This window comes from Eucalyptus grandis, chromosome 5 (assembly GCF_016545825.1).
Source record: "Eucalyptus grandis isolate ANBG69807.140 chromosome 5, ASM1654582v1, whole genome shotgun sequence".
NCBI lineage: Eukaryota > Viridiplantae > Streptophyta > Magnoliopsida > Myrtales > Myrtaceae > Eucalyptus > Eucalyptus grandis.
The window spans coordinates 10,969,327-10,980,133 of record NC_052616.1 but is presented as its reverse complement, the minus strand read 5'-3'; the positions used below and the strand labels follow the sequence as shown (position 1 = coordinate 10,980,133).

Sequence of the window (10,807 nt, the reverse complement as noted above, 5' to 3'; positions counted from 1 at the left end):
GACATCCTAGATTTTCAGTCATGTTTTCTACTGAATAAATCGGACATTTCATTAATGCGCCTATAGGGTTGTTCTCAAAGCTGATCACTCTTGGGATAACTAGACTATTCAAAGAAGTTATTAAGGAATTTTAAGGCAATAGACTTGAAAATTCAACCAGAATTGACTTCTCGACCTTGCATATCTTTAGAAGCTATTGCGGGTACAATTAAAATCGAATTGAGATCGAGATAGGTCGATTCGATGGAGATGTGTGGCTGATCATGGGTGACTCCACTAAATTGGAAAATTCTTGTCGACGATACTAGTTTGATTTCTCTATCGTTTGGTACCCCGTGGTCATATTTAAATCCTTGAGATTTTCATGACAACCGAGAGTCGTCAATGAGTCGAGTGGGTTCATTGTAGCTCGAAAAATCGACCACGAGTCATTTGCACTAAAATTTTGGAAACTACTCTAAGAGCCTAGGTCATACGCTAAAAATGCGTTTGAGTGAAATTAACCGTCAATTTGAGTCCGATTTCAAAAATTGAAGATTCTGTGATATCATAATAAATTCTAGAAACGTCGGCTTCGCCTCGAAGATTTTTCGCAAAACCCAGACTTTTTGGGGAAAAGTTGGCTTAGGACTTTTTGTTTAAAAAGGCCGAAGATCATTTTGGTCGCAAAATGAAGATGCGAGATGGATCCATAGGTGAGGAAAAATATCAATTGGAATATTGAGATGTCAATTGAATTTATAAAGGCCATATGATATTGAATTGAATGTGAGATTAAGATCGTCAAGCCAATTGCTTGCAAATTTGTGTGCCCCATTCCTTATGATTTTTGGACCATTTCAAGAGGTTATGGAGAGTGTTTTGGTGGCTTAATGACAGCCATAAAACATTTGCTTGATGGACAAGCTAAAAGGGGACAAAAATGTGGAAATTAAGGATGGTAGGCCCCCATATTTGCTCTCTCTCTTCCTCTCCTCTAAGGCTGCCGTCCACCCCACTTCTCTCTCCCTCCATTTGCTTTGTGCGACGCTAGCAAGCCGTAGAACTAGTTGCAGCCTCGTCACACGTTGGAATGTCGTCGCCACTTCACGCCGCCATGCCGTTGCCGTTCGTGTGTGCCACCGCCCGCGAGCTGCTTGCAACGTCCGCCCCTCTCGCCTCCTCTCACCATCCAGCAGCCTTGTCTACCTTTGTCCAACATCCTGAACCGTCGTTGGAGCCCGTTCGACCGCCGATTTGCCTCGGTTTGGCCTCCTCTGCTCATCCCGGTCCATCACCATCTCAACCAACACCAAACAACCCCTTCTCGATCTAGACTAGCAGTTGAAGAAGTGAGTATCATGGGGTTGCCGGGCCCGTTTTGAGGTGGTTCTAAGGCTCGAACCTAGGTTCGCTTTGGGGAAAAGCGACCCCACGATATTCTCGACGTTTTAATCCGAACAGATTGTTAAACGGGTGAGTTTTGTTCACCAATTCTTGCTTAGTTTGCTAATGATGCTTAGAGTTGATTAGATTTAATTATGTGCAATTAAGTGGATAGATTATATTAGAATAATTAAATTAGGGATTTACCTATGCATGTTAGACAAATAGTTAGTGTACTTAGCAAGTAGACAAGCCCTATTATTTCTTGAATGAGTCTCAGAAATTTCCGGACTTGTCTTGGCTTCCATTTAGGCATTACGAGCCTAAATTGAATTTATTACTATTTAATAATTAATTTTTGTAATTATTTAATTAATTATTTATTTTTCAAAAAATTAAACAAGGATGGCCGGTGATCGGAATTTTATATTGATTATTATCGTGCAGTTCGTTTAAATATTTGAACACTAATTTGTGCCGAATTAATTTATTGGTAATTTTAGGATTTATTCCTAAATTAAATTAATTTTTATAATTAATTGAGAATTATCAAGGTCAATAATACAAATATATTATCTATTTTCATTGAATTAAATAATAGGAGAGGGATCTCAAATATCAAAGTGAATCAATTCCAAAGGTTGTTTGACTGGATAAAGTAGGATGATGACTATGGTGGTGATTTTTATTCATAGCACACGCCATAGAGACTAAAGATAAAGAATGACTATAACTAATGTTGGAAGAATTGAGAAGATGCACAAGCTGATCGATGTGGCATGTCCCAAGTGGTTATGCCACAGAGTGATAGAAGCAATCGCGACGGGAGATGTGGAAAAGTGGCCAAATGGAAGGGTGTCGCGGTAAAGCCCATTGTCATGCACGTCGTGGAGGATTTCCTGACCATTTTTAGTAGACATGGCAACAAATGAGTTTGAATCAAATTGGAAAACACAATAGTTATCAAGTGCAAACTGAGACATGGAGAGAAAGTTTTTAGTGATTCTAGGTATGATTAAAATTTGACAAAGTATAAAGGACATAAACGAGGAGACAAGTGTGCTGTGTGGGTGATTGGTAAGGAGATTTTGTCATCCACAACAAGTTGATTTTGACCTGAATATGGAGTAACACTTGTAAGTCCCAGAAAATCGTCCATAATGTGATGCATAGCACTTGAGTCAATAAACCATGCCGAATATGTGAGAGCATATGACGAACTTGATGGCGGCAAATACTATGGTAGTGAATTCAAACTCATCAAATAGGCTTGTACAGGTTGGACTGATCCAACAAAGTGGTAACATGTATTGGTCCTATGGCCTTGATTGCTACAAAGCTAATATAATGGGCCTCCTCTCGTTGTGTTTCCTACGATTTCTAATTCCATAATGTGAGCCACAACCATTGGATATTCCAAAAAAATCCTAGATTGATTTAAATCTACATGGAACTTGTTGGACTCATGACAAGTTAGTTGAGAAAGAGGTGGTCCTTGGCTGGTGTGAAAAGCCATTGAGGGGGGCTAATTATTTGTTATCTATACTTGCTCTAGCCTTCCCTTGTGATTAAGAATTAAGGCATGAAGTTGGTCCTTTGTCAAGGACTCGGTTTGAGTTAAAACGGAAATTGCAGTGTTAAGACCTTGAAATTTAGCACCCAAACCACGAAACAATTGAGTATGATATTCATTAATAGATAATGGCTCACCAATAGCATCTAACCGGTCTATGAGGCTGTTGGCTTATTGTAGGAATTCTGTGATAGATTAGTAACCTTTGAGAGCGATTGAAGGCGGAGCCATACGATAGACGTGTGAGCAATTAATTGAGCAGCCTATGAGTTCGCAAGATACTTCCAAACACTTGCCATTGATGGGTGACTCGTCAATTGAGCAACTATTGAGCAAATCGACGAATGGAGGATCTAAGCCAAGGTAATGTACTCTCGAAATTTCTAATTTTCAAACGTTGGTTGATCATCACTGTAGCCTCTCTTGGTGCGCTCCTTGAGTCTACGATATAGCTAGTATAAGTACCTAGAGGGTGAATAGGTATATAAAGGTTTTTTCGATAATTGCACAATACTGAGGCAGTTGATAGATTTGAGACAAACGATAATCAAAGTAAGACTAAGAGAAGAGAAAATCAACACGCGGTTTATAGTGGGTTCGCTTATGTCAAGCCTACGTCCACTCTTCGCATTGACAGCCTATTGGGCTGGATTCCACTATGAACAAAGAGATGTTACGGTGTTGTTCTCCCTTGCTTTCTCGGTGTAGATGATCTACCACACTCGCTCAAGGTATCACTAAGTATAGACACTCTTTTTGTGTGTACAATTTTGCTCAAAATGTATTGACGATAATCAATCACTTGACACTGAATTTCTCTATCGATAATGCACTAAAGCAACTAGAATGTCTTCATTTTATACTTCTTTATGCCATCATATCCGTTGGCACTTACCAAAGGAATTCCTCCAATCTACCCGTTGGACGGAATCAATCAAGAAGATCATTCGAGCTATTAAAGGAACCTGACGATAACCCATCAATCATGTTCGCCCATACAATCGGGATCTTGGTTTCTAAGAATAGAACCTTTCAAGAATATTTTGTCGACCATCGGATCTTCAAACGATCTTGATTACGAATAAAAGAATCCATTATATTTATCCACCAAGAGATCTTCTCTAGAGATAAGACCAAATCCTCAACCAAATATTTTGACTCTAGATTGTTTTGTTCTTGGATTAGAAAACTGTCAATGAGAATAGTCTTGAGTCTTGAGTATTGAGTCTTGGAGTCTCGTGATCAAAGTCTTCGAGACTCTAAACAAAAGGTGCATGCCTTATTCTGACTAGACGATAAAACGTTTTGTCGACTTCAAAATATTCCTGAAAGATTTCTCCAACAGTCTCCTCCAGCTAAGGTTTGGTACCATTTAGAATGGACAGCAAGTAGGCAAACAAGTGTCAATATGGCAAGATTTGTGCTTTCTAGATCGAAAGTTTGTCCCATTAGCTTGTTCCCAATACTTGGTGGTGACATGAAAGTGGGGTTACTTGAGACGGTTGTGATAACATTAATGGTGGTGTTGATGCAAATGAAGAAGATAATGTTTCTTCAAACATGGATGGGTGAGGCATTCGTCAAAGATGCTTTGATACCAACTTAAAATCTTAATTTCATTATATGTAAAGGAAGCTACCGCAATCGCAATTGATACATGAGGGAGCCGTGAGACTCAGTGAAGAATTAGGTTCTAGGGAATAAAATTTCATTCCTTTTCCAAAGTATGTAATTGTGTTGCAAATACAATGTATATAAAGGACTCTAAGAGATAAGATACAAAATGTGACAGAATAACAAATATTCCTAAATATTAGTTGAATATTTTCTTCCCTTACCAACAGATTCTTGATTGGTTTCAACCACCACCGACCAAAGATTTTGAATCGGAATGGAGGATAGGTTAGTACTCGATTGATCGATCGATCCCGATTATACCGATTGGTCTTGTTTTTAAAATGCTGGAAAAAATAAATTGAAGTGAGAAAATGACACAAATAACCTATAAACTTCGACACAATATGTTCGTAATCTCTAAATTTTTAATATTTTCAATGTAGTCTATAAATTTTTTATACATATTCAATTTAATCCCCAAACTATATGAAAATGCTCAATATTTTCCTTGAATTTGAATTAATAAAAGAACAATATTTGATATTTTCATATAACTAAATGACTCAACTGAACATATAAAAAAATTTAGGGACCACGCTAAATGGATTAAATGTTCAGATACCACATTTGGACCAATATTATGCTGAATTTAGGAAACACTTGTGTTATTATCCCAATCAAGTAAGATCGTTCAAAATTAGAAAAGCACCAGAAACGTAATCGGATGCCAATTGAGAGAAGTTCCCAACCCGAGTGGAGTGGTCCACAGAGACAACACCCACGTTTTTCAAGTTGATAATGCTGCTCCCGTTTTTTTTTATCATATGAGCTTTGAACCGAAGTAGCAAGCAAGCAACCTTGCTTTGACCGACCGACAATTTCATCACGAGAACGGATTATCGGCTAAAATCCTTTTTTTTAGAGTCCTAACCACTTCCCATTTTTTCCTATTCTTCGGACAACATTTGTAGCCACCTTCCGTGATCGTACACTCAGAATTACTCGTCTAGCATCAACAAAGCAGCGTGTCTACGTTCCCATGAGGTTCCTGCCAACAAACCCATCACTTTAAAAATTCAATTTAATTTATGACAATCTATGACAAGATAACATAACATGCGTCCCAATAATCACAAAGCAAATAGATACGAAAGTTTCAATTCATATAGAATTATGCACAGACAATTACGCTTTAGTTTAAAGAAAATTGTGAGTCAAAATGTGCCCTAACAACCCCATGAAGACCCCTCTGATCTGAATCAAGAAGCTTCAAGGACACCACCTTCCGACTCTCATCCCGCCAGTCCGATTCTTGACACCCACCGAACCCATGAAAACCTAAAGAAAAAAAGACAAGGATGCTGGTAAACAAAGCGGACGTGCGCGTGCTGCTGTCCTCCTCTCGTCGTGTCAAGGGATTTCAAAAACAGCGTATCCATCCATCGATCTTCTTTGTCTCATAGCTAGTACGCGCTTTTTGTCCTTTGGCCCCACCTCTCTCTCTCTCTCTCTCTCTCTCTCTCGCCTCTTCGCTTCTTTTCTTTGACCCGCACCAAACCACTGCGACGAGCCCCACCGGTAGCTAGCGACCATAAAGTACACTCCTTAATTCACCGACTCTTCCCCTCTTAAAAAGCAACAGCAGCCCAAGAAGGGAGTTGACTCGATCTGAATCGCAGATCTGCAATTATGGGTATCGTGAAGTTCCTCCGCTCCAAGCTGCTGAACAGGCGACGCGGCTCCGACAGAGCCGCCGTCCACGCCGATGAAGGGGAGGGTTGCTCGGGAAGGTACGGCGACACGGCAGAGACGGCAGTGAAGAGGTGGGAGTGGGGAGAGATCGAGAGGATCACGGGGTGCTTCTCGGAGGTGGTTGGAAGGCGGGTTCAGCACCGTGTACATGGGGCGTTTCCCGGCTGCGGAGGAGGCTCCACCGCCGCCGCAGCAGCCGTCAAGGTCCACTGCGGCGGGGGAGAGCGGCTTAGCATGGCCTTCAAGCAGGAGCTGGACGTGCTGCTTCAGCTCGAGCACGAGAACATCGTCAAGCTCCTCGGCTATTGCGATGATGCAGGTTGGCACGTCGCTCCTTTGTGCGCCTAGTTTATATTTAACTACCAAGATATGAAAATACTTGTCAAACTTCATTGCTTTGAATCGGAAGAAAATCATTTCCACGAACAAGGTTGAGATTTTGACAGTTGTGCATTTCAATTTCAGCTATATCTTGCCATTTTATAAGTATATGTTGATCGTATATAATCATATAGTAATCCTACCACCATTAGCAAGAATGATTTTTCAGTAATATTAAATAAATATCATGTCATCGAAAATTAGTAACTAATTTAAGTTTCATCCCGTCTCATGAAGATCAAGGCGCGCTTATATTCGAATACGTCTCTGGCGGAACACTCCATGAACGCCTCCACGGCAGCGGCAGCAATAAGCGCTCGACTCTCCCATGGAAGAGCCGCGTGAAGATCGCCTTCCAACTTGCGCAAGCCATCGAACATCTCCATGAAAGATGCACCTCCACATCATCCATGGCGACATCAAATCCTCCAATGTTTTACTGGACGGCGACTCCGATTGCAAGCTCTGCGACTTCGGATCCGCGAAAATGGGCTTCTCCTCTATGATACCGCCACCCTCGTCGTTGCCTTCATCATCTCCTTATGTTAGGAGAAAGAATATTATCATGGGTTCTCCGGGCTACACCGATCCGGCATACTTGAGGACAGGGATAGCCTCGAAGAAGAACGACATCTATAGCTTCGGCGTCTTGGTCCTCGAGCTCGTGACTGGTTTGGAGGCGTTTCGCGCGGACAAGGGACTGGTCTTGGCCTCGATGGCAGCTCATATGACTAAGGATGTCGATCGTATGGATGTTAGTGAGGTGACGAACATGGTGGATCCAAGATTGAGAGGTGATTTCAACGTGGAAGAGGCGAGGGCTCTGATTGGACTAGCGAGGTCGTGTTTCGACGAGTCGACCCTGGTTAGGCCGACAGCGAGCTGCATGGTGAAAATGATGAAAGAGAAGGTTTCTTCAATTTCAATCACGAACTCAAGGCATAAACTCTGATGATCTGTAGCCAAATATGGATGTTTGTTTGGAGATCTACATGTACAATGTGTGGATTTTCTAATGATCTGTGGCCAACATTGAACTATGTTTATGTGAAGATCTACATGTGCATGGTTTGAAATCAAATCGAATTGAATTAATCACGAGCGTAAAGAATCCATCAAAATCAGGAAGAAAGCAACGTAATTCTCCCCCCTCTCTTTCTTCCTTTTTTCCCCTTGTGCGCTTACCTTTTTTCCCCTTTTAGACTTATTTTTCAATCTCCTTTGTTTCTTTTAAAAAAAGTTAATATTATGAAAAACCTCAAATTGACACACCCATAATAAATTTACTACAAATTAATTTTTTGACCATAAAAAACTCAAATTGATACTTTAGTGATAAATTCACCCTCTATTAATTTCTGGTAAATTTTATCATCAAATTACCAAGTTAGATAATACGTTACAAGTGTACTAGGTTAGAATTTTATAATTCATTTGTTAGAGATGTATCGATTTGATATTTTTATGATAAAAAAATTAGTTTTGGGTAAATTTGTCATAGGTATATCAATGTAGGATTTTTGTGGTTAAAAAATTAATATAGAATTAATTTATCATAGATATATCAATTTGGAGTCTTTTATAGTATTAAACCAAAAAAAAAAAATTTCTCCTCCGTTTAATTTTTTTCACCTACTCCTACCTTTCTCCTACTATAAATATAGAAACTACTATTATAAAAAAAAAAAAAAAGTACTTTGGCTCGGCGGCTTGGTTTGGTTTGGCAAAAAATAGAAAAATTGAACCAAATTGCTTAATTTCAATCTAATTCGATTTGTGAACTAGTTTTCTAAAATTACCTCTTCAAATCAACAAATTTTAAATTTTAGTTCAGTTTGTTAGTTTGGATTGAATTATATATGACCGAAACGATACAATCGATTGGTTTACAAGACGTAAAATACTTAATTTCAATAAATGCAAAGGAAGCTACTGTAATTGCAGTAGATATATGAGGGAGCCATAAGACTTAGTGAAGAATTAGATATTAGGGAATAAAATTTTATTCCTTTTTTTACTTTAGTGCTAAAAGTTCTTGTCAACTCATTTAAGCGCTAAATTGGAGAAGAAACAATCACTTAAGTATCAATGACGAGAAATCCTAACCCAAATGATTACGTGGCATTTATAATTAAAATTACAATATGACTTGGTAAATTTTTAAAAATCTTTACTCCACATGGCATTTCCATGTGGTATGGTTGGCAATAAAGTGATCACTTTTTAACAACGATTGGTACTGAAGTTATCACTTTAAATAAAATTTGACACTTAAATGATTACTATATATAACATTTAAACGACATTGTCTAGGGGCTATCTGCTGACTAGGTACATCAGTGAGCCACATAGGATTGAGAAATTAATAAAATATATCCATGTTAAATTTCCAATGACTCAGATTGAAATTGGCACTTAAGTATTCATTTTTTTTTATAAAGAAAGTGACACTTAAGTATTTAAAAAAGAACTGTTGGCACTAAGTGAGTGTCGTATACAACTTTTGGCATTTCTAGTGTACTTATCATGAGATTGTGTCAGCTAAGTAACACAGATTGTGTTTCACGGCCTGCCAATCGACCATAGTGGGGCGTGAAGATGTTGACAAGCTGAATTCACCGCGTATACAATATCGGGCCGCCAAGAGTGAGATATTGAAATGCTCTAACAATACTTCGAAACTGAAATGGGTGTAAGTGGCTCATGAGAAGAAATTGTTTCTGGTTCCATGGAATTAGTAGGAGTAGCAATGGGTTTGGCAGATTGCATATTAGTATTTTTCAGTATTTTCCTCACAAATTGACCCCGGTGAAAATGTAACCCATCGTTGGTATGAAGCACTTTAGTCCCCAAAAATAATGAATGTCCTTAAATCCTTGATAGCAAATTCCAACTGAAGGGATTGCATGAGATCATGTAATGGAGCATTCGGGAACCGATTAAATTAATGTTGTCAATATACACCAATAAGTAAATGGTGAAATCAGCCGCGTGCTTAACAAACAAGGTGGTGTCGACCCTGGATATGACAAATCCCAAGTCGCACAAACGGGTGTAGCAAGCGTGAGGTGCTTGTTTAAGACCATATAACGAGTCAAGGCGACAAACATAGTCGGGCTTACTCGCATCAACAAAAACCTCACGGTGAAGTCATAGAATTTTCCTCCTCAAGTAATCTGTATAGGAATGCATTAAAGACATCCAATTGTCGAATGGACAAATGTTGAGAATATGCCAAAGACAAGACCATGTGTATGGTGATGGGTTTGGTGACTAGACTAAATGTCTTGGTGTAATGATACCCTCTTGTTGATGAAAACCCTTGGCAACCAATCTTGCTTCATATCATTCAATAGTTCCCTCGGAGGCGGAGTTTAATCTTATACATCTATTTGCATATGGTGGGTAGAGCATGAACGAGAAGTGGAACAAGATCCCATGTGCCATTATCCAATAGTGCTTTGTATTCGAACTGCATTGCAGCTATCATTTCTCATCCTTTGCAACCTTGGAAAGACAAGTGAGTTCTTTAGGAACACTGGATTGAACCACAAGAGCCAAGGTGTGATTTCTTTTAAAAGTTCGACTAGTTATTGTCCCATCTCGAAGACAGGTTGTCATAGGATGTGAAAATGATGCTGTTATCATGGCAGGAGTTTCTGTGGAACCTCAACAGCTTCAGTTGTAGTTGTTAGTAGTATGCCCTAAATTAACTTATTAATAAATAATTAAAAAAAAAAAAAAAAAGTAAAGCTTCATGCATGTGCACGGATTCGTGCACATGCAGGGCAATGGTCAGCGGTTGCTGACCATTATGCACGCAGCATTGATGGTCAGCAACCGCTGACCACCATGCCACATCGTGCATGAGCGGTTGCTCATGCACGATGGTCGTGCATGAGCAACCGCTCATGCACGATCCCCACTATGGACGATCAGCAGGTTGCTGATCGTCCATTGATCAGCAACCGTTGCTGGTCATTTTTGATATAAAATGAGTGAGGGACGAGTGTAAAAGAGCTGCTGAAAAATTGAAAAGACTTCGTGTGTATTGTCTTCTTGTTCGGATCCGCTCTTCACCATGAACAAATATTTAGAGTTCTCTAGTTGCTGAATATT

At 39.4% G+C, this 10,807-nt stretch overlaps 1 pseudogene; it reads left to right on the top strand.

The window, feature by feature from the left end:
• The first annotated feature begins 6,233 nt into the window (after positions 1 to 6,233).
• On the top strand, positions 6,234 to 7,640 carry LOC120293610 (annotated as a pseudogene).
• Positions 7,641 to 10,807: the final 3,167 nt, after the last annotated feature.